General features: G+C 45.8%; 1 long non-coding RNA gene across 1 annotated transcript in view; it reads left to right on the top strand.

Annotated features, from left to right (window-relative positions):
• The first annotated feature begins 6216 nt into the window (after positions 1 to 6216).
• The window catches only part of LOC111521671, a 41043-nt gene continuing 27473 nt past the window's right edge, over positions 6217 to 19786 (top strand). Inside the window, exons 1-2 of the long non-coding RNA XR_002725027.1 lie at positions 6217 to 6291; positions 7269 to 7345. This is a non-coding gene — a long non-coding RNA (uncharacterized LOC111521671). The remainder of the gene's footprint in view (positions 6292 to 7268; positions 7346 to 19786) is intronic.

Genomic DNA, 19786 nt, shown 5'->3' with positions numbered 1-19786 from the left:
GTAACAAACTTTTTACTTCTCCAAGCCTCTGGATAAACAAGGTGGCCAAACCTACTTTGCAGGTGGGGTAAAGTGCCCTGCACAGCACTTGGTCATTATAGTGACTGTGTTGTTGGTAGCTCTTATTATTGGTATTGTTTGTGTGTTGTGTTTAGGCATTTTTAAAAGGCAGGGTCTTGCTATGTTGTCCAGGCTGGAGTGCAGTGATGCAATCTTGGCTCACTGCAGCCTGGACCTCCTGGGAGGGGCTCAGGTGATTCTCCCACCTCAGCCTCCTGAATCACTGGGACCACAGGCACGCATCATCATGCCCAGCTCATTTTATTTTTTGTAGAGACGTAATCTCACTCTGTTGCTTAGGCTGGTCCCGAACTTCTGGCCTCAAATGATCCTCCAGTCTCAGCCTCTCAAAATGCTGGGATTACAGGCATGAGCCACTATGCCTTGCCTGCTTAGGCATTTCAAAATTGGTCAGAAATCTGGCTTTGCCTTTGAAGGTTTTCCCTTGATAGGAGTTGCAGGCTGTTGAGAATCTGCTGGTTTGAGGGAGAGGTGAGAGTGGTGGGGAGAGATATTGTGACTCGCCGCAGTGGCCTGGAAGGGACCTGTGTTCATTTAGCCTGAGCTCTGCTTTCAGGCAGGGATACACTGAGCAGCCGGGCTCTTTTCGAGTTAGAACATCTGAAGTTCTGCTCCCACATCCTCTGTTCCCAAGGATGCGAATGTGGTCCCCAGGGCTTGCATCCTGGCTAGAGGAGCACAAGACGCCCCCTTTGCATGGTGACCTCCCTGCGGAAGAGATGAGTAATGAAGCTCAGCAGCCTGCCCAAGCACCATGGAAAAAGGCGTCCATCATCTTAATGGTACCTTTGAGCTGTCTGGCTGACCTGCGGCCTCTTCCTCATGGGCGCCCCTCCCGAAAGCATTCGATGTGAGCTATTCCTGGCATGTCCTGTGGTACAAAAGTGCGGTTCATCTTTTCAAGGAGACGTGGAGAGGTTGAAAGTCAAAGCCATTGGAACAAACCTTGGCTTTGGAGAAGAGTCAAGTGCTTATTATGCAAGTCCTTGCTCTCCCTCAGATGAAGGCAGCACGATGAGCAAAACAGAGTTTGGGGGGATTTGGCAATAAGGACAAAAAGGAAACAAGATCTATGCAGTACATACCGTCTCCACGGGGAGAGTTGTGGCTCTTGGGCACTAGCCCACCTAGAGCAAGTCAGTCTCCACATCACTTAGAATAACCCAGGTAGGGAGGGACCACGTTAGGTCACTCTGCTCTGGAAAGATCTGGGGGAAGAGTTGGGGTTCAGCGTGGCCTGGCCTTGGAAGAGAAATGTGTATCCCTGCTCCCATACCCATGACCACCATCTTCATGCATGCAGTGGCTGATACTGCTGTGAAGATAGGCTTGGACTGAGGCTGGAGAAATCTCTACTCTTGTTTTACTGAGAGCTTGAACCTCTTTGGGTCTCTTTTTTCGTTACAGGACAACAGGGCTTATATATACCAGTTCCTTCTCCACCAAAAAGGTAGGCCAGAAGCAAAAGGCTGATGACAGTGTCTCTTGGCAGAAAAGTTATTTTAGCACCCCAGGAGGGCTTGCTGAACCATAACCCTTTGTCCTTTGGAGAAGGAAGGCAGAGTGTTGCCCATCAGTGAGGATGTGGGTACTGGGGACACCCAGGACCTTGCCTACCTGCTGAAGAAGGGAAGGTCCTCAGAATATGCAACTTTTCAGGGCTACTAGAAGCACAACTCCACACTGTGGCCAGGATTCTCTCTGGACCAGGGGAGTGTGGATGAACAAAGTCTGCTGTGATTCTTTTTAGGGAGGGAGGGGGGAGAGAGAGAGAGAGAGAGTGAGTGAGTTAGATCTGGGAGATCAGATGGAGATCTCATTCATTTCCCAGGGGATGCTGCAGGGGCACATGGCAAAAGGAGAGCTTGGTCAGGCCTCCCACCTTTTTAAAAGGAGAGCCACTGTGCTTTTGTTTCTTTGACATATCAGAGATCTAATTATGATTTCCAGTGGGCAAAGGATTCCTTAGCTAAGTTTAGAAACCACTGCTCGAAAGTTTTGGCCTGTTGGGCAGGAAACTCCTTGAAAACCTCTTGCTTCTCATGCCAGGGCCTCTGTTCTAATTTTCTATCACTGCATTACAACACCACCCCTGCAAACTTAGTGGCTTACATTAGCAATTTATTGCTCTTTCATGGACTGACTGGGCTCAGCTGAGTGGTTTTCCCTTGGTTGCAATTAGGCTGTGGCTGAAGCTGAAGTCCTGAGCCTTACCCAGGCAGGTCTTCCCACATGGCTTGTCACTCCCATGTCTGGTGCCCTAGCCAGGATGGCTGGGAGGACTGGAGACTAGCCAGGTAGCACTCTCCATGGGTCCTTACTATGGAGACTTCCTCACAGCATGGTGGAGGCAGGGTAGTTAGGCTTCTCACGTGGAGCCTGACTTCCTCCAGAATGTGTGATCCAAGAGACCCTGGCAGAAGTTGCAAGACTTTTTATGACTTAGTTTTGGAAGTCACAGGCATCACTTCCATGGCATCCTACTGGTCCAAAGCTAATTACAAGGTGAGCCCATCCATACTGGAGGGGAGGGGACTATGAAAGTGAATACCAATAGACTAAGCTCCTCGGATGACCATCTTTGGAATCTAGCTATCTTCATCCTGGAAGGAAGGAAGAGAACATGCCCTTCCTCTGGAAACATGTGAGAAGCTGGATTTGGGGGTCTCAGTCAATGAAGAACTGTCCAGGCTCCAGAACTGGAGTCCTCAGAATGCGCTAATGGAAGTCCACCCCTTGCTACTTGTCTAAAGTTCTTTTTATAGAGAATAAAGGCTTCTGTTCCACGAACAGTGAGATTTAAAATGCCACTACCCTTTCAGAAGAGCAAACCCAAATCCCTCTTCCTCAGAAGGCAAGTCACATTTCCAAACACATCTCTGCTGTAATTAAGCAGGAATGTCTGCTTTCCTGTCCAGGCTGAGAGTCATCCAAAGCTGGCCTCTTATTTTTGACAACTGCCCCTTTGGCAAATCTAAAAGCAAGAGTCAGCTCGGAGGTGAGCAGGGGAGGGAAGCAGGGAGTGGCCTGGTCTTCCTTGCCAGGTTCACGCTAGCAGGAGACTCCTGGCTTCCTGGAACTCCGGCTAAAACTCAGACTCTCATAATAGTAAATTTCAAACACTGTAATTTTTCCCCAATAATTTTTCCAGGCCCAGCTCAAAACCGAATCCCTCATTTTGCTTTAGCCATCATAATTCCCAGGGACTTAAAGGACTCCCCCAGAGAGCCAAGCGCAGTCATCACTTGACAAATGCACGTTTTCAGCAGATTGTTAGGAATATGGGTGGTCCCTCTGTCACCACCATGCACGAGGTCTTCCCCACTGATGCCCCATGACGCCTGAGAGCCCACCTTTGGGGGAGATGTTTGTGCACGGGTAAGAGGCACAGGCAGACTGAGAACACCGACAGAAGAGCTGCCTGCAGATGTGACTGTGGCAGCTGCGGTGGGGGATGCGGGTGCAGACGAGGGGCAAAGGTGCAGATTTATATCCTCTCTTGCTAAACTGTGGGGAGAGCACAGGGGGCTCCTGGCTGCTGTGGGCAGCATTGGCATTTTCAGGGATCCCACCTGACCTCTGATGTCTGGGGCACCCACCCTTTCCCATCCCATCAGGAGAAGGAGAATATCCTCCGAGTGCCGTTGCTGCTTGGAATAGAGTGAGCAGAGAAGGGAGAGGGAGAGGGCCTCAGGCCCCATGAAAGCAGCTGCCACTTTATCTTACGAGGGGACCCCAGGGAGCCCTTGAACCCGATGTCATTTCTGTCATGCATAGGGAGAGGCGCGGGTGAGCGTGTGCGGGGAAAGAGAAATGCCCAAGAAACAGTTAGCCTCTGTTCATATTTGATAGGCAGCCAAAACACTTTTGTTCCCAAGCCCGGCGAGCTACCCGTGAAAAAATAAATTGCTTTTCAAGAACATTCATCACAGCAAGTGGCTCGTTTCCTTGTCCTCAAACAACCCCATTTCTAGGCCCTTTCCCCATTAAAAACTCCTCAGATGTGGTAAAATAAATAAAGAAGCCCAGGGGAAGTGTGGGGCGGTGCCGGGCACTGTGGGAAGGTGGCAGGGAAGTGGCAGACACCCGGCCTTGGGATGGGGCCCCTTCCCGATTCTCCTGCCTGAGCAGAGGGCCCTGGGCTCTGTATGTGAGAATCTGAAATTCAGGAGCAATGCGCTGACCTTCACTAGGCCTGTCCTCTAGATCCCTGTCCTCTTGCCTGCTCAGAGAGTCCCTCTGGAACACCCTTTTGTGGGGCAGCTCTCCCTCCCTGTCACTCTGTTCTGTTATTCTGCATGTTTCCTTCATGATCTCGTCCCAATATGTAATTATGAATTCATTTGCTTATGGTATACTCCTCAATCAGAGTGTCAGTGCCACCAGGCCTGGGTAGAGACACGCTGTCTTGCTCACGGGTGTATCCCCGGCACATAGCAGACGCTCAACAAATAAATAAGCAAATCCAAAGTGTGATGCTTAGGGCCAAGTGTACTGCTCCACCAACGATCTCATCTTCCGGAGACTCCTTTTTCGACATCCAATTCCCTGATTAATTGCTGTCTCTGGGGCCTGTTGTGCAACCCCTGTGGGGCGGGCTTAGCTAGTGGCTGTGAAGGGCAGCTTGCCACAGAGCAGGTCACTGAGCTGTGGTTTCATTGCGTGAGTTTGAATAAGTCACTTCAACTCTTTGGGCCTTAGAATCCTTTTCAACGAGATGAATCATTTATTTTGTGGCATTTCTGTAGAGGCTATCGTCAGTGTGGGGAACATGCAGAGCCACTTTGATTATGAATTTGATAAGCATGAACACTCTAACTCAATAAGATATCAATATAATATTCAGGAATTTCTGGGCATCTAGACCATGAAGGCTCTAGAAAATTCTCCAGGTCTGAGATGTTGGCAGGAGCTCGTCTTCCTTTTAGGTGTGTGCAAGAGCCACACGGGCACGTTTAGACCACAGCTCCACTCAGACTGGCATTCAGTAGAAGGACCCCACCTTCATATATCCCCCCATCAATGAGGATTTTCCTTCAGGTGGCTATGGAGAATGAGGCTGTTGGTCAGATTCATCACTCAGCAACAAGAATGGTTCCAGAAGGGTCTAGGGCACCTAGTGCCATATTTTGGATTTGTTCATTCATTCAACAGGTATTTGCTGAGTGTCTACTATGTTCCAGGGTATACACCTGTGAACAAGGCTGCATGGTGCTTCCCTGGTGGAGCTGGCATCTAGCTGGTAGACCACAAACGAATGAATGAATGATTATTCATTACTGACATTAGCCCGTAAAGGAAACGCAGAGTGAGTGAAAGGGAGACGCAGTGAGTGAAGGGGAGGAGAGCCTGAGGCTTGAAGCAGAGTGGGGAAGGGCTGGGGTGCAGAAAGAAGGCCAGAAGATGGGCGGTGGACAGGAGGGGCAGAGGTGGGCGAGTGAGCCCTGAAGAAGCTGGAGCAAGGGCGGGACTACAGCCGAGGTTCTGACGTCCGCAGTGCCAGCGCCAGCCCTGCTTCCTGGTCCCTTCTTAGGGCGGCGCAGGGGCACAGCCAGGGAGAGGGCTGGGGAGGCCGGAGCCCGAGAAAGGCCGAAGCTCCCTGCCGCCAGCATCCCGGTTCGCCCCAACCCAGCCGATTCTCTTTTCGCCACAGCTTAGCAGAGCAGAGAGCACCTGGCTCCTGGCCAGGAGGCTCCTTTGGGAGCCCTGAAACTCAGTGTCTGCTCGGGCCACCTCTTGCAGCACCAGGCGACCCACATCACTGTGCTTGGGTTTGAGAACTAGAGACGGACGCAACTTTTTTTTTTAGTAGTCAGAAAGGGCTCCTTTTCAGGCCCTACTAAGATAGCTTAATTTATTCCCTCTCGCTCGGGCTGCGAAGCAGGGTGTGGAGGGGCCGGTGGCTGGCCTGGAGCGCGACCTGCGCCGCCGTAAAAGAGCCGGCTAGGCGGGGAGGCCCAGACGCTTCCCGCGTTCAGAGAGGGCACTCAGCGCGTTCCGCCCCAGGCCTCGCCCCCGGCCCCACCGCCGCGTCCATTGGCTCGCGCGCTGCTTTCCGCGCTCTCATTGGCTCTCATGAGTCCTCCCCGCAGCTGCCTGAGCTCTGCGCCCTCCCCTGCTCCGTAGGTGAGAGCCCCGAGAAGCGCCGTCTTTGGATGTGCGGTGGCAGAGAGCACGCGTGGAAGGATGCTGACACTGACCCAGCACAAGGTTAGGACTGTCAGGGGGCGCACAGGGACAGCTGCCATTTACTATCTCCCACGCACCCCAGATTTCCCGTTCCTTCATTCAGCCCTTACAACAACCCTGCAAAACGGATATTATTATCCCCTCGGTTTACAACGTAGTGGCTGAGAGTTCATGCGCTTGCCCACGGTCACACAACTAGCACGATTCAGAGGTCTGATTTGATCGTTCTTGTGTGTGATTTCTTTTCTTTTCTTTTCTTTTTTTTTTTTTTTGAGACGGAGTCTCGCTCTGTCGCCCAGGCTGGAGTGCAGTGGCCGGATCTCAGCTCACTGCAAGCTCCGCCTCCCGGGTTTCCGCCATTCTCCTGCCTCAGCCTCCCGAGCAGATGGGACCAGAGGCGCCCGCCATCTCGCCCGGCTAGTTTTTTGTATTTTTTAGTAGAGACGGGGTTTCACCGTGTTAGCCAGGATGGTCTCGATCTCCTGACCTTGTGATCCGCCCGTCTCGGCCGGCCTCCCAAAGTGCTGGGATTACAGGCGTGAGCCACTGCGCCTGGCCTCTTGTGTGTGATTTCAAGCACTGCACCCCCGTGGCACCTAGCTGGGTGGTGGGCCTATCCCAGGGACTGGAGGGATGACAACAACCGGAGGGTGCTCGGAGGTACCGCCACACTAGGTACCGGCTTGGTCTGCTCAGAGGAGGCATCCCAGGGAAATGACGTCCCAGGGAGATGGCACTCACCCGCTCTTTGGAGACATAGTGGAATTTAGGGTGACACTGACAGCCGAGATGCCATCGGAACAAAATTGGCCAGAATAGGCTTTCACATGAGATCAGTCACGTGGCAACTCAGTCAGTGCCAGAGTCACCACTGACATGGGCACTGAATATTCTTTTTGCACAGCCCTTTACATCTGAAAATCCCTTCACCTCCACGGTCTCCTTTAACTACAGTATCAAAACAATTCTGTAAAGTTGGCATCATCCTAATTTTGCAGAGGACTAAACGAAGGGCTAAAGAAGACTGATGAGGACAACGCACTGTTTCCTGTATTTGGGGAACTTTACATCTCAGGTAAGTCTCACCACAACCCAAGGAGGTAGGCATTGTTTGCCTTATCTTACAGAGGAGCAAACCAAACTCAAGGAGGTTGAAGAACTTCCTTAGGTAGCATGGGGGTTTAAGAGCAAGGTTCTACCTGACTCCAAATACACTCTCTTTCAATCAGTTATTCTACTGTTCCTTCAGATCCTGAGCCAGTCTGAGGAATAGAGGAAGTCAGTAGTTACTTAATGAGAAAGACTTCGGGAATGACAATAAGGCCCTATGCCCCCAAATACATTTTCCCGCTTCAACTCATTGTAGATGGGTGAAACACTACCAGTGACAATTGTTTTGTTGGGCTAAACATTCAGCCGTGAGAATCTTAAAATGCAAACTTCCCTGTATGGGAGGAAAGCAATAATTCCATAGCATGATTGAGAATAGAAAAAATGTTTGGAAGTTCCACTAGAGTTATTCACCTAGCTAAAGCATCTGCTGAATTATGTTATTGTTTGGACAACCATCACCATTTCACCACCTCCTACATAAATAAGGATAGTCCTGTGATAGATCACAGTGAAGATAAAGCATCTAGACAGGTTCTACTTTAGGATAGAGTGCAGTAGGTAGTAGCAAACCCCTTCTCATGCCCTGACACCTAGAAAAACTTGAATAGATTACATAAAATGTATTTTGAAGACATTGGAGATTAGTGGAAGTTAAGTGGGCAAGATAAAACTAAAGTTCCAGAGATGGGAAGAGCATTGCTAGCTGAGTTGACATTACTGGTCCTTTTTCTTTCATGAGGCTATCTGCTGACTGAGTATTGGGCTTGCTGTAAGCAAGGAGGGCTCCTGGGGGAAGGAGATAACAGCAGAGATTTTGACAGTCATGTGGACTGGCCTGGCTGGCCAGAGAGTAGTGGAGCCTCAAGTTCACTGCCAGCTGTCCCCATGGAACACGGAGTGCTGGGGATGGGGGTAAAATGATGCTGGGGGGCTGGGCTACCAAGGCACAGTTTTCAGTCCTTGGAAGGAAAAATTCAACTAGAGTAAAAGGCCTTGAAGGAACATGTCATAAATATCCTCGTTAAAACATTTGCCAGCTATTTTCCTTGCATGTGCAAGGAGGCAAAAGAGCTAAGCTCAGAACCGTTGAAGAACAGAACTTTCAAGGCCAAAGAGACAAAGTCTGGTCTCACAGTCAAAAACTCAGGAGGGTCATGCTTGAGAAGGAAGTTGAACCTCATAGACTCGTGCTTGGGAGGTAAAGTCCTACTAGAAGGAGGAGACTGCGAGGAGTCCATGACATACCTCCTTCCTGAGACATCAGAAACCAGAGCTGGACTGACTCTGACACCAGAATCCACCTCCAGCCGGGCTCAGCGCCTGATAGGATTGGAGTGATCAACCTTCACCTGATCTGCTTAATAGGAGATGAGTGACCGCTCTCTGTGGAAGAATAATAATGACTTTAAGTTCTAGGATTCTTTTATACATAATGTCAGAAATTCATTTTAAAAATTATAAGATGGAAATAAGTGAAAAAACATGACCAAAAAGCATAACGCATAGGGGAAAAGTACAATAGAAGTAAACTTACAGATTACAAGTTTGTCTGAGTTCACTCAGGCTGCTGTAATGAAATCCTATGAGTTGGGTGGCTTAAACTACAGACATTTGTTTCTCACAGTTCTAGAGGCTGGGAAACGCAAGGAGCAGGGTGCCAGCAGATTCAGTTCCTGATGCGGGACTGAATTTTGGCTTGTAGCCTCCTAGCTTCTCTCTGTGTGCTCACAAGGTGGATAGAGAGAAGTCTGATGTCTATTTCTCACCTTATAAGGGCACTAATCCCATCACAAGGGCACCACCCTTATGACTCCATCTAAACCTAATTACCTCTCAAAGGTCCCACCTCCACACACCATCACATGGAGGGTTAAGGCTTCAACATATGAATTTGAGGAAGACATAAACACTCAATCTATAACACAGATTGTCATAAAGAGTCTGACACCATTAAACATTTTTAAAATTTCTTTTCTATTCTTTATTTCTTTCCTCCTCCCTTCCTCTCTTCCTTCCTTCCTGCCTTCCTCCTTCCTGCCTTCCTCCTTCCTGCCTTCCTGCCTTCCTGCTTTCCTGCCTTCTTGCCTTCAGGCCTTCCTGCCTTCCTGCCTTCCTTCCTGCCTTCCCTCCCTCCCTCTCTCTGCCCCTCACTCTCTCTCTCTTTATTTCTTTCATGGCTAGCCCAATGAAGCTGTGGCAGTGGAGAAGGAACAAGTAAATCTGTTACGGATTATGATCAATTAGTTGTACATACCACTGAACTCGAACTACTCTGACTCCATTTTTGATATTTGAGTGCTGACAGTTTTAAAGCTCCACCACCTTCTCTTTCTTTTACATCAGGTCTTACATCTGGGCCAACTAGTAAGAAAGCCCAGGTGCTCCCTCCTTTAGCCTCAGTAGGAAGTTTAAACCATGCAAGATTTGGCCCATGCATGGAAACCCTTACCCTCAGCTCCACCGTGTGATAACCCCAAGGCCAGTCTTCCTTTTCAGCTATCTGAAGCCATTTTCGGTCTTTCTTGAGAAGTTTCCAGGCTCTTCACAGAAATCCTCAAATATGAATAACATTTTCATATCATATCCTCTTGGGGTGTGTGTGTGTGTGTGTGTGTGTGTGTGTGATGTCATCAGTCTTGACATTTAAGCCAAATTTAGGGTGAAGATGTTTATCTCACCACCACAACACAGATGATTCAGCTATTGGAATTATTAGGAAAGAATCTGAACAAAGTTATTATAAATAAATAGAATATAGAAAGATAGACAAGATAAATACAAAGAGAATTTCTAGAGAGAATTGAAATCTACAAAATTCAAATAGTTCAATGATGGGTTGTTAGACAACAATCTGAAATTAAGAATTAATTCAATGGTTTTAATAGCAACTTGAACACAGAAGATGATACGATTAATGAGCTCAAAAACAAGTATACAGAAAATACTTAAGCTGAAGTACAGAGAGAGAAAATAATGAAAATAAAATATCTGAGTAAAAGACACCTATTGGGACACAATCAAAAGATATAACACACATATAACTGGGTTCTTAGAAAGAAAGGAAGAAGAAATAATAAGGCAAGTCATATTTGAAGAGATAATAGGCAAGAATTTTCAAATTCAGATAAAGAAATCAACCTACAGATTTAGAAAGCTTAGTAAATAAATACAAAGGAGAATAAATACAAAGAAAATGACACATAGAAACATCATAATCAAACTGTGAAAACCAAGACAAGAAGAAAATGTTAGAAGCGGCCAGGAAAAATAAAACACATTACATTTGAAGAAGTGACAATGAGTTATGGCTGACTTGTTAATAGCATCTATGAAAACCAGGAGACAATGGAATGGCATCTTTAGATGCAGTAAAATTCTATACCCAGTGAAAATTATCTGAAAAAATAGGGTAATCCATGTTTCTCTTTCTACTGCCTTCCCTTTTCTTCCTTTCCTGATCAATCTAGTTCTAAAGTCATTAGATGGGGCAGAGCAAGGTAAGTATCTGTGGTTTTGGGGTAGGGAGAGTGGAGGAAGTCACCACAGCTCAGAGCAGGCTGTCAGGGTCAAACAGATTGAGGCAGGGTCAAACAGATAGGGGCAGCCCAATGTGGGATGCAAGTGACTCATCAGGATGAAGAGGGCATCCACTCAGAGAGGCTGGCTTGGTGTGGTGTGGAGAGTCAAGGCCCAAGCAGGGTGAGGAGGGAATCCTTTTTTTTTTTTTAAACAGAGTCTTGCTCTGTCGCCCAGGCTGGAGTGCAATGGCATGATCTCAACTCGCTGCACCCCCTGCCTCCTGAGTTCAAGCGATTCTCCTGTCTCAGCCTCCCAAGTAGCTGGGATTCCAGGCATGCAGCACTACACCTGGCTAATTTTTGTACTTTTAGTAGAGACAAGGTTTCACCATGTTGGCCAGGCTGCTTTCAAACTCCTGAACTCAGGTGATCCACTCGCCTCTGCCTCCTAAAGTGTTGAGATTACAGGTGTGAGCCACCGTGTCTGGTCGGGAATCCTCACGTCGGGGGAAGTAGGTTCAGCTTGGGGAGTCAGAGAGAGAGTTATACAGGAGAAAATAGAAAGAACTCTGTGATACTGGTTTGGAACAGGATATCTGTGTGGATTTATGAATATATACGCACACACATATATAATAGACACACCTACACATACATACTTATTACCCAGATTTTGGCTTCTAAATAACATTTTTCACTAAAAGGGAACCAGAAATCCTTGGATAAATGGTTGATTTCAGGACTGGGGCAGGGAAAGTATGAGATGAGTCCACCATACCTGGTGCCAAAATGCAAGGAAGCGCCCCAAGAAGGATGGGGACACATCAAAAGGACACAGAAGCCACTTTAAAGTGTCCTTTACTGGTCAAACCAGGCACAATCAGAACATCAAAATAAATAGTAACAATGGATCATAATTTTTTCAAAGAAACAGGAAAACATGAGCTCATACAACTATAAAGAAAATAGGTCAGGCATGGTGGCTCACGCCTGTAATCCCAGCACTTTAGGAGTCTGAGGCAGGCACATCACGAGGTCAGGAGTTTGAGACTAGCCTGACCAACATGGTGAAACCCCATCTCTACTAACAAAAATCAGCCGGGTGTGGTGGCACATGCCTGTAATCCCAGCTGCTTAGGAGGCTGAGGCAGGAGAATTGCTTGAACCTGGGAGGCAGAGGTTACAGTGAGTCCAGATCGTGCCACTCCACCCAGCCTGGGAAACAGAACAAGACTCCGTCTCAAAAAAGAAAAAAAAAAAGCATCTCTAAAGGGGAAAAGAATAACATTATATTAGAGAAGACTGGCCGACCACATCTTAATCAACTGATCAAAGTAAACATCACCAGGGATGGGACAAATTGCTGTGCAACACCTGCTAGGATGCAATGAGAAGAATGCAACCCCCCTTCCTGCTGAAGACACGTCCCCTGAATATAATGCTGCAGATCAGATTACGAGAGAACTGCAAGTTGAGGACCATTCGGTGAAGTATCTAGCCTGTAACTTCAAAACTATCAAGGTCAGGAAAGCCCAGGAAAGATCGAAAAGTTGTTCCAAACTGAAGGAAACTAGAAAGACAGGGTGACTCTTGCCGAATGATTGCAAAGCATGATTCCTTTTCTAAAGACATCATTGGAACAATTGGCACACCTTAAACAGGGTGTCAGCTGAGATGATAATGCATCATTGTTAATTTCCTGATGTTTAAGGTTGTACCTTGGTTTGCCAGAGAATATTTAAAGAAAATATATGCTATAGCCTTCAGGGTGATGAGGCATCAAGCTGGCAAAATACTCTCAAATGGTTCAGGCTAAAAAAATTCTTCGTATTGGAATTTGTACTTTTCTATAACTTTATGATTGTCTCAAAAATTTAAAAAGGCTAAAATTTAAAAAACAGAGGCAAAGTGAAGACATTTTCATACTAACAAAAGCTGAGAGAACTTATCACTGGCAGACCTACACTACAAGAAACAAAAGGAAACTGACCCCAAATGCAAACACAGAGCCACAGAATGGAGCAGAGAGCACCAGGAAGGTAGGTATGTGCACAGATATAAGACGAGTGATCATTTGAAGCAGCAATAACTGCGTCTTGTAGGATTTATAACATATGTAGAAGTAGAATATACAACAACAGAATTACCAAAGGCAGGATGGGGACACATGGCTGTCAACTGTTCTGTTTCCTCTGTTATTCGTGCAACGGTAAAAGTACCAATTTAAAGTAGACTCCAAAAGTCAATGATGTGTCTCTGAGTAAACCACTAAAAATTAATTTAAAAAAATTAAAAACTTAACAGAAGAGGTAAAATGGAACATACGCAACCAGAGGCAGAAAAGGAGGAATAAAAGTTTAAAGAAGAGATGGGATACATTTTTTTAAAAGTAAGATGGTACATTTAACCTGTCCTCGACACTCCTATTAAAAGACAATATTGACAGGCTAGACTGAAAAAAAAAATTGTATGTTGTCTCTGAGATTCACTTTTTAATTTAATCTAATTTTTTGATACAGGGTCTTGCTCTGTCACCCAGGCTGCAGTGCAGTGGTACAATCATAGCTCACTGCTGCCTCAAACTCCTGGGCTCAAGTGATTCTCCCACCTCAGCCTCCTGAGTAGCTGGAACTACAGACACATGCCACCATGCCCAGCTAAATTTTATTATTTATTTATTTTAGTAGAGTTGGGGTCTTACTGTGTTGCCCAGGCTGGTCTTGAAATCCTGGCTGGGGTCAAGCCATCCTCCCATCTCAGCCTCCTAAGTAGCTGGGACTACAGGCACGTGCCACCAAGCCCGGGCTGAGACACACTTTAAATACAAAAACATAGAAAGGTAAACAGTCAAAAGATGGCAAAAGTTGTATCGTGCAAACACTAACCAGATGAAAGGTGTGGCTAAATTAATAGCAGACAAAGTGGACTTTGTGCCAGAAGTAGTAATGGAGTTGAAACATGACCTTTCCTAACGAAAAAAGGGTTAATTCAACAAGAAGACATAACAATCAGAAACTTGTGTGTACCTAGTAAGAGAGCTTCAAAACGAATGAAGCAGAAAATAGAAGAAAGCGAAACAAGCGAATCTGTAATCATAGTTGGAGATTTTAACAAATCTCTTTGAGCAACTGATAGGAAAATCAGATAAAAGGTCAATAAGTAATATAACAATATGAAGAACAGAATCAACTTGGCTTTACAGACATTTATATGGAACACTACACCTAGCAACTGGAGAACTGAAAACACATTCTTTTCAAGTGCATATTTACCAAAAGAGAACATGTGTTGGACTGTAAAGCAAGTCTTAACAAACTTCAAAAGATGAAATCATGCAGGGATGATCTCTGACCGAAGTGGAAATAAACAAGAAATGAACAAAGGAAAGATTATTAGAAACCCCAAATGTTTGTGTGTTAAGCAGAACACTTTTAAATAACTTGCAGTCAAGAAATAAATCGAACAGAAAATTAGAAAATATTTTGAACTGAATGCAAATAAAAATACTATATACAAATGCCTGAGATAAACAGCAAAAGCAGAGATTAGAAATTTGCAGTTTTAAATGCATACATAATAGGAGAAAACAGTTTAAAACCAGTATCTAAATTTCTAGCTCAAGAAGCTAGAAAAATAACAATGTAAACCCAAGGAAAGAAGACAGAAGGAAATAAAAATAAGATCAAAAATTAATGAAATATAAAGCAGATATAGAACAGAAAAGTTTCGCAAAGCAAAGAGTGGATTATTGAAAAGATAATAAGCTTGATAAACCCAAAAACGAGAAAAGAGACAACACATTACCAATATCAGCAATGAAGAAGATCATGTAGATATTAAGAGATAAAAAGAAGTGATTACTACCAAAAAAAAAAAAACCTATAATTCTGCAAGTTAAAGAACTAAGACCGGGCTGGGTGCAGTGGCTCATGCTTGTAATCCCAGCACTTTGGGAGTCCAAGGCAGGAGGATTGCATGAGTTCAAAAATTTGAGATCAGTTTGAGCAACACAATGATACCCTATCTCTCCAAAAAATAATTAGCTGGGCATGGTGGTGCAAAACTGCAGTCTGAGTTACTCAGGAGGCTGAGACAAGAGGATTGCTTGAGCACAGGAGGTAGAGGCTGCAGTAACCCATGATCACACCACTGCACTCCATCCTGGGTAACAGAGCAAAACCAATTGACCGACCATGTAAGGAAGGGTTTATTTCTGAGCTCTCTATTCTTTCATTTTTAACAGTGTTTTTGCATATACAATTGTCCTTGTGCCAACACTATAGCATTTTATTTGCTTTTTATTAAAAAAAATTTTTTTGAGACAGAATCTCACTCTGTCACCAGGCTGGAGTGCAACGGCGTGATCTCAGCTCATTGGAACCTCCGCCTCCCGGGTTCAAGCGATTCTCCTGCCTCAACTTCCTGAGTAGCTGGGATTACAGGCACCTGCCACCACGCCCAGTTAATTTTTGTATTTTTAGTAGAGACAGGGTTTCACCATGTTGGTCAGGCTGGTCTCAAACTCCTGACCTTGTGATCCGCCCACCTCGGCCTCCCAAAGTGCTGGGATTGCAGGTGTGAGCCACCATGCCCAGCCCACTATAGCATTTTAATTACCGCAGCTTTGCAGTGAGTTTAGAAGTCAGGAAGTGTGAGTCTCTCAACCATTTTTTAAAGGTTGTTTTGACTGAGGCTCCTTGCAGTTGTATAGGAATGTGAGGACCCGCTTTTCTTTTTCTGTAAAGAAGCTATTGAAATTTTAATAGGGATTGCACTGAATGTGTGTGTACATGGCTTTGCCTTATGTATGTAATCTTTTAAAACAGAACAATCATATCTATTATTTATGGTCACAAACATCTGTAGAAAGAATAAAACCCTGGACAGTTGTTTTGAGTTGAGATGGTGGTTCCTCCGGGGCAGCGGGGTTAAGTGTAGGGAGGGGAAAGGAACTGAGAAGAGATTCACAGGAGACTTCAAATGTACCTGTAATTTTTTGTGTCTAAAAAATTGGAAGCAAACACTGCTATAATTGTCACCACTGAGTGGGTGAGAAATGGCCATGGCTAGGACTAAGCTTATCTCTTGTGTAAGGACTCATGACCCTTCCTTGGTCACCCCTCTCAACTTCTGTCCAGCTTCCCAGGTTAAAGGCATGGCAACTGAAGCCCAAAGATGGGCAGCATGGGGCCCAGGTCCCCACCAGATGTGTGAATGGAATCTTTCCACGGTGCCCCCGACAGCATCTCTGGATTAGTCAAGGCTGCCAAGGAAACACGGAGATGTACTTGCTCAGAATTCCGGGGCAGAGGGTGGGCCGATGTGAGAGAAGAAGGGCCCTTAGCGCTGACGCCGGTCAGGAGCTTCTGCAGACCCCAGGGCAGGCTGGACACTGTGCAAGAAGCTTCAGGGCTGAGGGTAAGGAGCAGGTGGGCACCCCAGGGATAAGGGTGAAGGGTCTTTATGGCCACTGGAGTAGCCCCTCAGGACTCACCCAAATCACACATTTAGGAGCTGCAGAGTCACTAAGGAATGAGCTGCTCCACGTCCGTGAATATGGTAAATGGAACAATGGCCCCATCAACGATGCGCACGTCCTACTCCGCAGAACCTGTGGATGTGTCACCTTACATGGCAAAGGGACTTCGCAGAGTAAGAGGTTATCCCAGGTGACCCACTGGCCCCTATGTCATCAGGTGGATCCTTTTTAGAGAGAGGTGAGAGGGTCAGCATCAGAGGAAGGAGGTGTGACAACAGAGGCAGAGGTTGGAGTGACATGCTTTGGAGACAGAGGAAGGCCAAGGAGTCCAGGAGACTCCTAGAAGTAGGAAAAGGCAAGGAGACAGATGCTCCCCGACACCCCCAGAAGTAGCCTGGCCCTGCTCACCTCTGGATTTTGGCCTTCTGACCTTCAGAGCTGTGAGGGAGTAAGTGTGTGCTTTTATAAGCATTAAACTTGTGATTATTTGTTATGGCAGCAATAGGAAATGAATACTATGAATGTTCCAGAATGTGGTATACTCAAGTATTGTGATAGTTTGTATCAAAAATGACTGTAACAGTATCTCCAGTCCCACTAGCTTTTCCAGAGTTTTGACACTCCTCCATCAGGGGTGGGGTCTGTTCTCCTTCCTGGGAAACTGTGTGGGCCTCTGTAACTGCTCTGAGGAAAGAAATAGTGGGACTTTCAATGCTCAATCATAAACGTTGATATAGCCTCTGCTCAGGTTTTTTTTTTCTCTGGGACATGCACTTTGGGAACCCTGAGTCACCATGTTAGAGATCCACCTGCCCCGAAGCCCCCATGCTGGAGACACCATGTGGAGAGAGTTCACAGGGACAGAGAGAAGCCCAAGGGGCTCCAGCCATGCAAAGCCCAGACACCAGGCAAGTGAGCCCGCCTTCATCCACCTGTCTTCAGGGTGCCCAGCTGCTGCTGAATGGAGCAGAGATGAGCTGCCCCCACAAAGCCCTGTCCGGTTTGCAGATTTGTGAGCAACACAAATGTTGTTTTAAGCCACTGAGTTTTCGAGTGGTTTCTTCCACAGTGGTAGGTGGCTGGAACAAATGTCAAAGGCTCACCCAAACCACCCCAGGTGAAACTCAGGGAACAAATCCAACCCAAATGGAGGGTAAGAGCTTCCTGTCATTTTTCCACTGTTCCATTCTTAAACAGAAACACATGCACTAAGATTACCAGACACATGAGGAAAATTCTGACATAAAAGAAATAGATCAAAGAAAATAAACAAAACAACCTGAAAGAACAGCCAATGCAGAAAGAAGAAAACTTTTAAAGAAATAAACCAAAAAAAAAAAAAAAAAAAAACACCAAAACCAATAGTATTCACATCTTTAGATTCCTAAGGGAAGACACTACATCCATAACATAAGCACAAAATACTACCAAAAGGAAACACTGCAAAAGCAAGAATAAAAAGGGGGAATACAGAAAATACAGAACAACAAATGAAATACAAATCTTATTACAAGATGGGAAGATAAAGAAATTACCCAGAAAGCAGGTAAAAAAAACCCCACATAAATGGAAAGGAGAGACAAATCAAATGGTGAGTAAGAAAGTAAGAACTCATCCAGGGAATCCAAAATGTGAAGAGTAAGGAATTTTAGAAAGAGACAATAGAGAAAATAGAGGGGGAAGGAATTGTCAGCAAACCAATTCAAGAAAATCCCCCCAGACTGAAAGACAGGACTTGCCAGACTGAAATGGCCCACCAGGGCCCCAGAACAATGGAAATGGAAAATGCAGACCCAACAAGGCAAACCAATGGGCACTTCTAGAACACCCGGGACGGAGAAGGTCATGTGCAAAAACTCAGAAATCAGAATTGTTTGACTTTCTCAGTAGCAGCCCCAGAAAGCTAGAGGGCCTTAGAATAAAGCTTTCAAAACTATGAAGGGGAAGGATTTCCAACTAGACTCATTGTCTATTGCTGCATAACAAATTGCTCTGACATTTAATAGCTTAAAACAACACACATTTGTTATCTCACAATTTCTGAGGGTCAGGAATTCAGGAGCAGCTTAGCTAGGCTGTTCTGGCACAGGGTCTCCCATGCGGTGGCAGTCAAGCTGTGTGACAGAATTGTAGTCATTTCAAGGCTCAGTAGGGGCTGAGCATTTTGCTTCCAAGCTCACCCATGTGCTTGAGGAGGCTTCAGGTCCTTGCACATTGGCCTCTCCATGGGCTGTTCCAGATGTGGCCTCCCCCAGAGAGACGGATCCAGCAGATCAAGGGAGCCCAAGACAGTCTTTTACAATCTAATCTCAGGAGTGACATTCCACCACTTCTGCCATGTCCTCTTAGTCACAGACCAATAGTGCAGGGGACTAATACACAAGGAGTGAGTACCAGAAGGTAGGAATCACTGGGGCCATTTTAAAGGCTGCCTATTCTATACCAACTGAGAATTCTATAGCCAGCCTAAAGTATCAAGCCAGTGTGAAGATATAATAAGGGTATTTTAAGACATGCAAGGTCTCAAAAATGTCACCTCTGTAACACCCTTCTTAAGAAAGCTACTTGAGGACCGGCTCCACCAAAACAAGGGAGTAAACCAAGAGACAGAAGAGCCAGCCCAAGAGAGAGATTGAGGCATTTCCCCAGAAGAGAGACTGAGGGATTTTCCCAAGATTACGGAGAAGAAAGATAGCAGGATGAAGCTTTGTACCCAGCAGGTCAGAAGACTCGGGGAGGGCCTTCTCCAGGCTAACAAAATTAACAGAATACCTGATGGGGAAGAACAAATGCAAAGATAGTTAGACAGTGGAGAGTTTGGCATTGAATTAGTGATCAGTACATAGAAAACAAACAAAACAAGATAATTATTAACACTTGGGGTGGTGGCAGGGGGGATGTGCAGGAAGGAAAAACAAATGTAGCTTATTACATAGGTCAGTTCTGAACAAATTGTCATAACACCAAAGACACTGAATCTTTATCCAACCAATATCCCACAGATCTCTGCTGGGAGTTTCAGGGAGAGGCAAGTGTGTGTGGTGGGAACAAAGGGTGGCGATGTATGGATGAGGAGAGCTAAACTCACGTCTTCTTGTCTCCCAGAGTTGGGGTCAATGGATAATGCCTAGAATGAAAGCATCAGGAAATAGCAATACTCACATGTTCTTTGTAGAGATGGAGAGAGAAATAGCTAAAAGGGTTGGCATGATAGCATGTAGTGAAAAGGGAATGGGAGAGGGTAGTGGAAGAGGTCTGCAGAAAGCTTCTTAGCAAATCCAGTAAATCTAGTCAACCCTTTAAGTCATGTCTATATGTTCTTTTTATATCATGCATACATTTTTATATATTACTTATCTCATATCAAATATCCAGTCAGTTCAAAATTTCAATTTTTGAATGCATG

This window comes from Piliocolobus tephrosceles, chromosome 11 (genome assembly GCF_002776525.5).
Source record: "Piliocolobus tephrosceles isolate RC106 chromosome 11, ASM277652v3, whole genome shotgun sequence".
Lineage (NCBI taxonomy): Eukaryota > Metazoa > Chordata > Mammalia > Primates > Cercopithecidae > Piliocolobus > Piliocolobus tephrosceles.
This window is presented reverse-complemented; position numbering and strand designations above follow the sequence as displayed.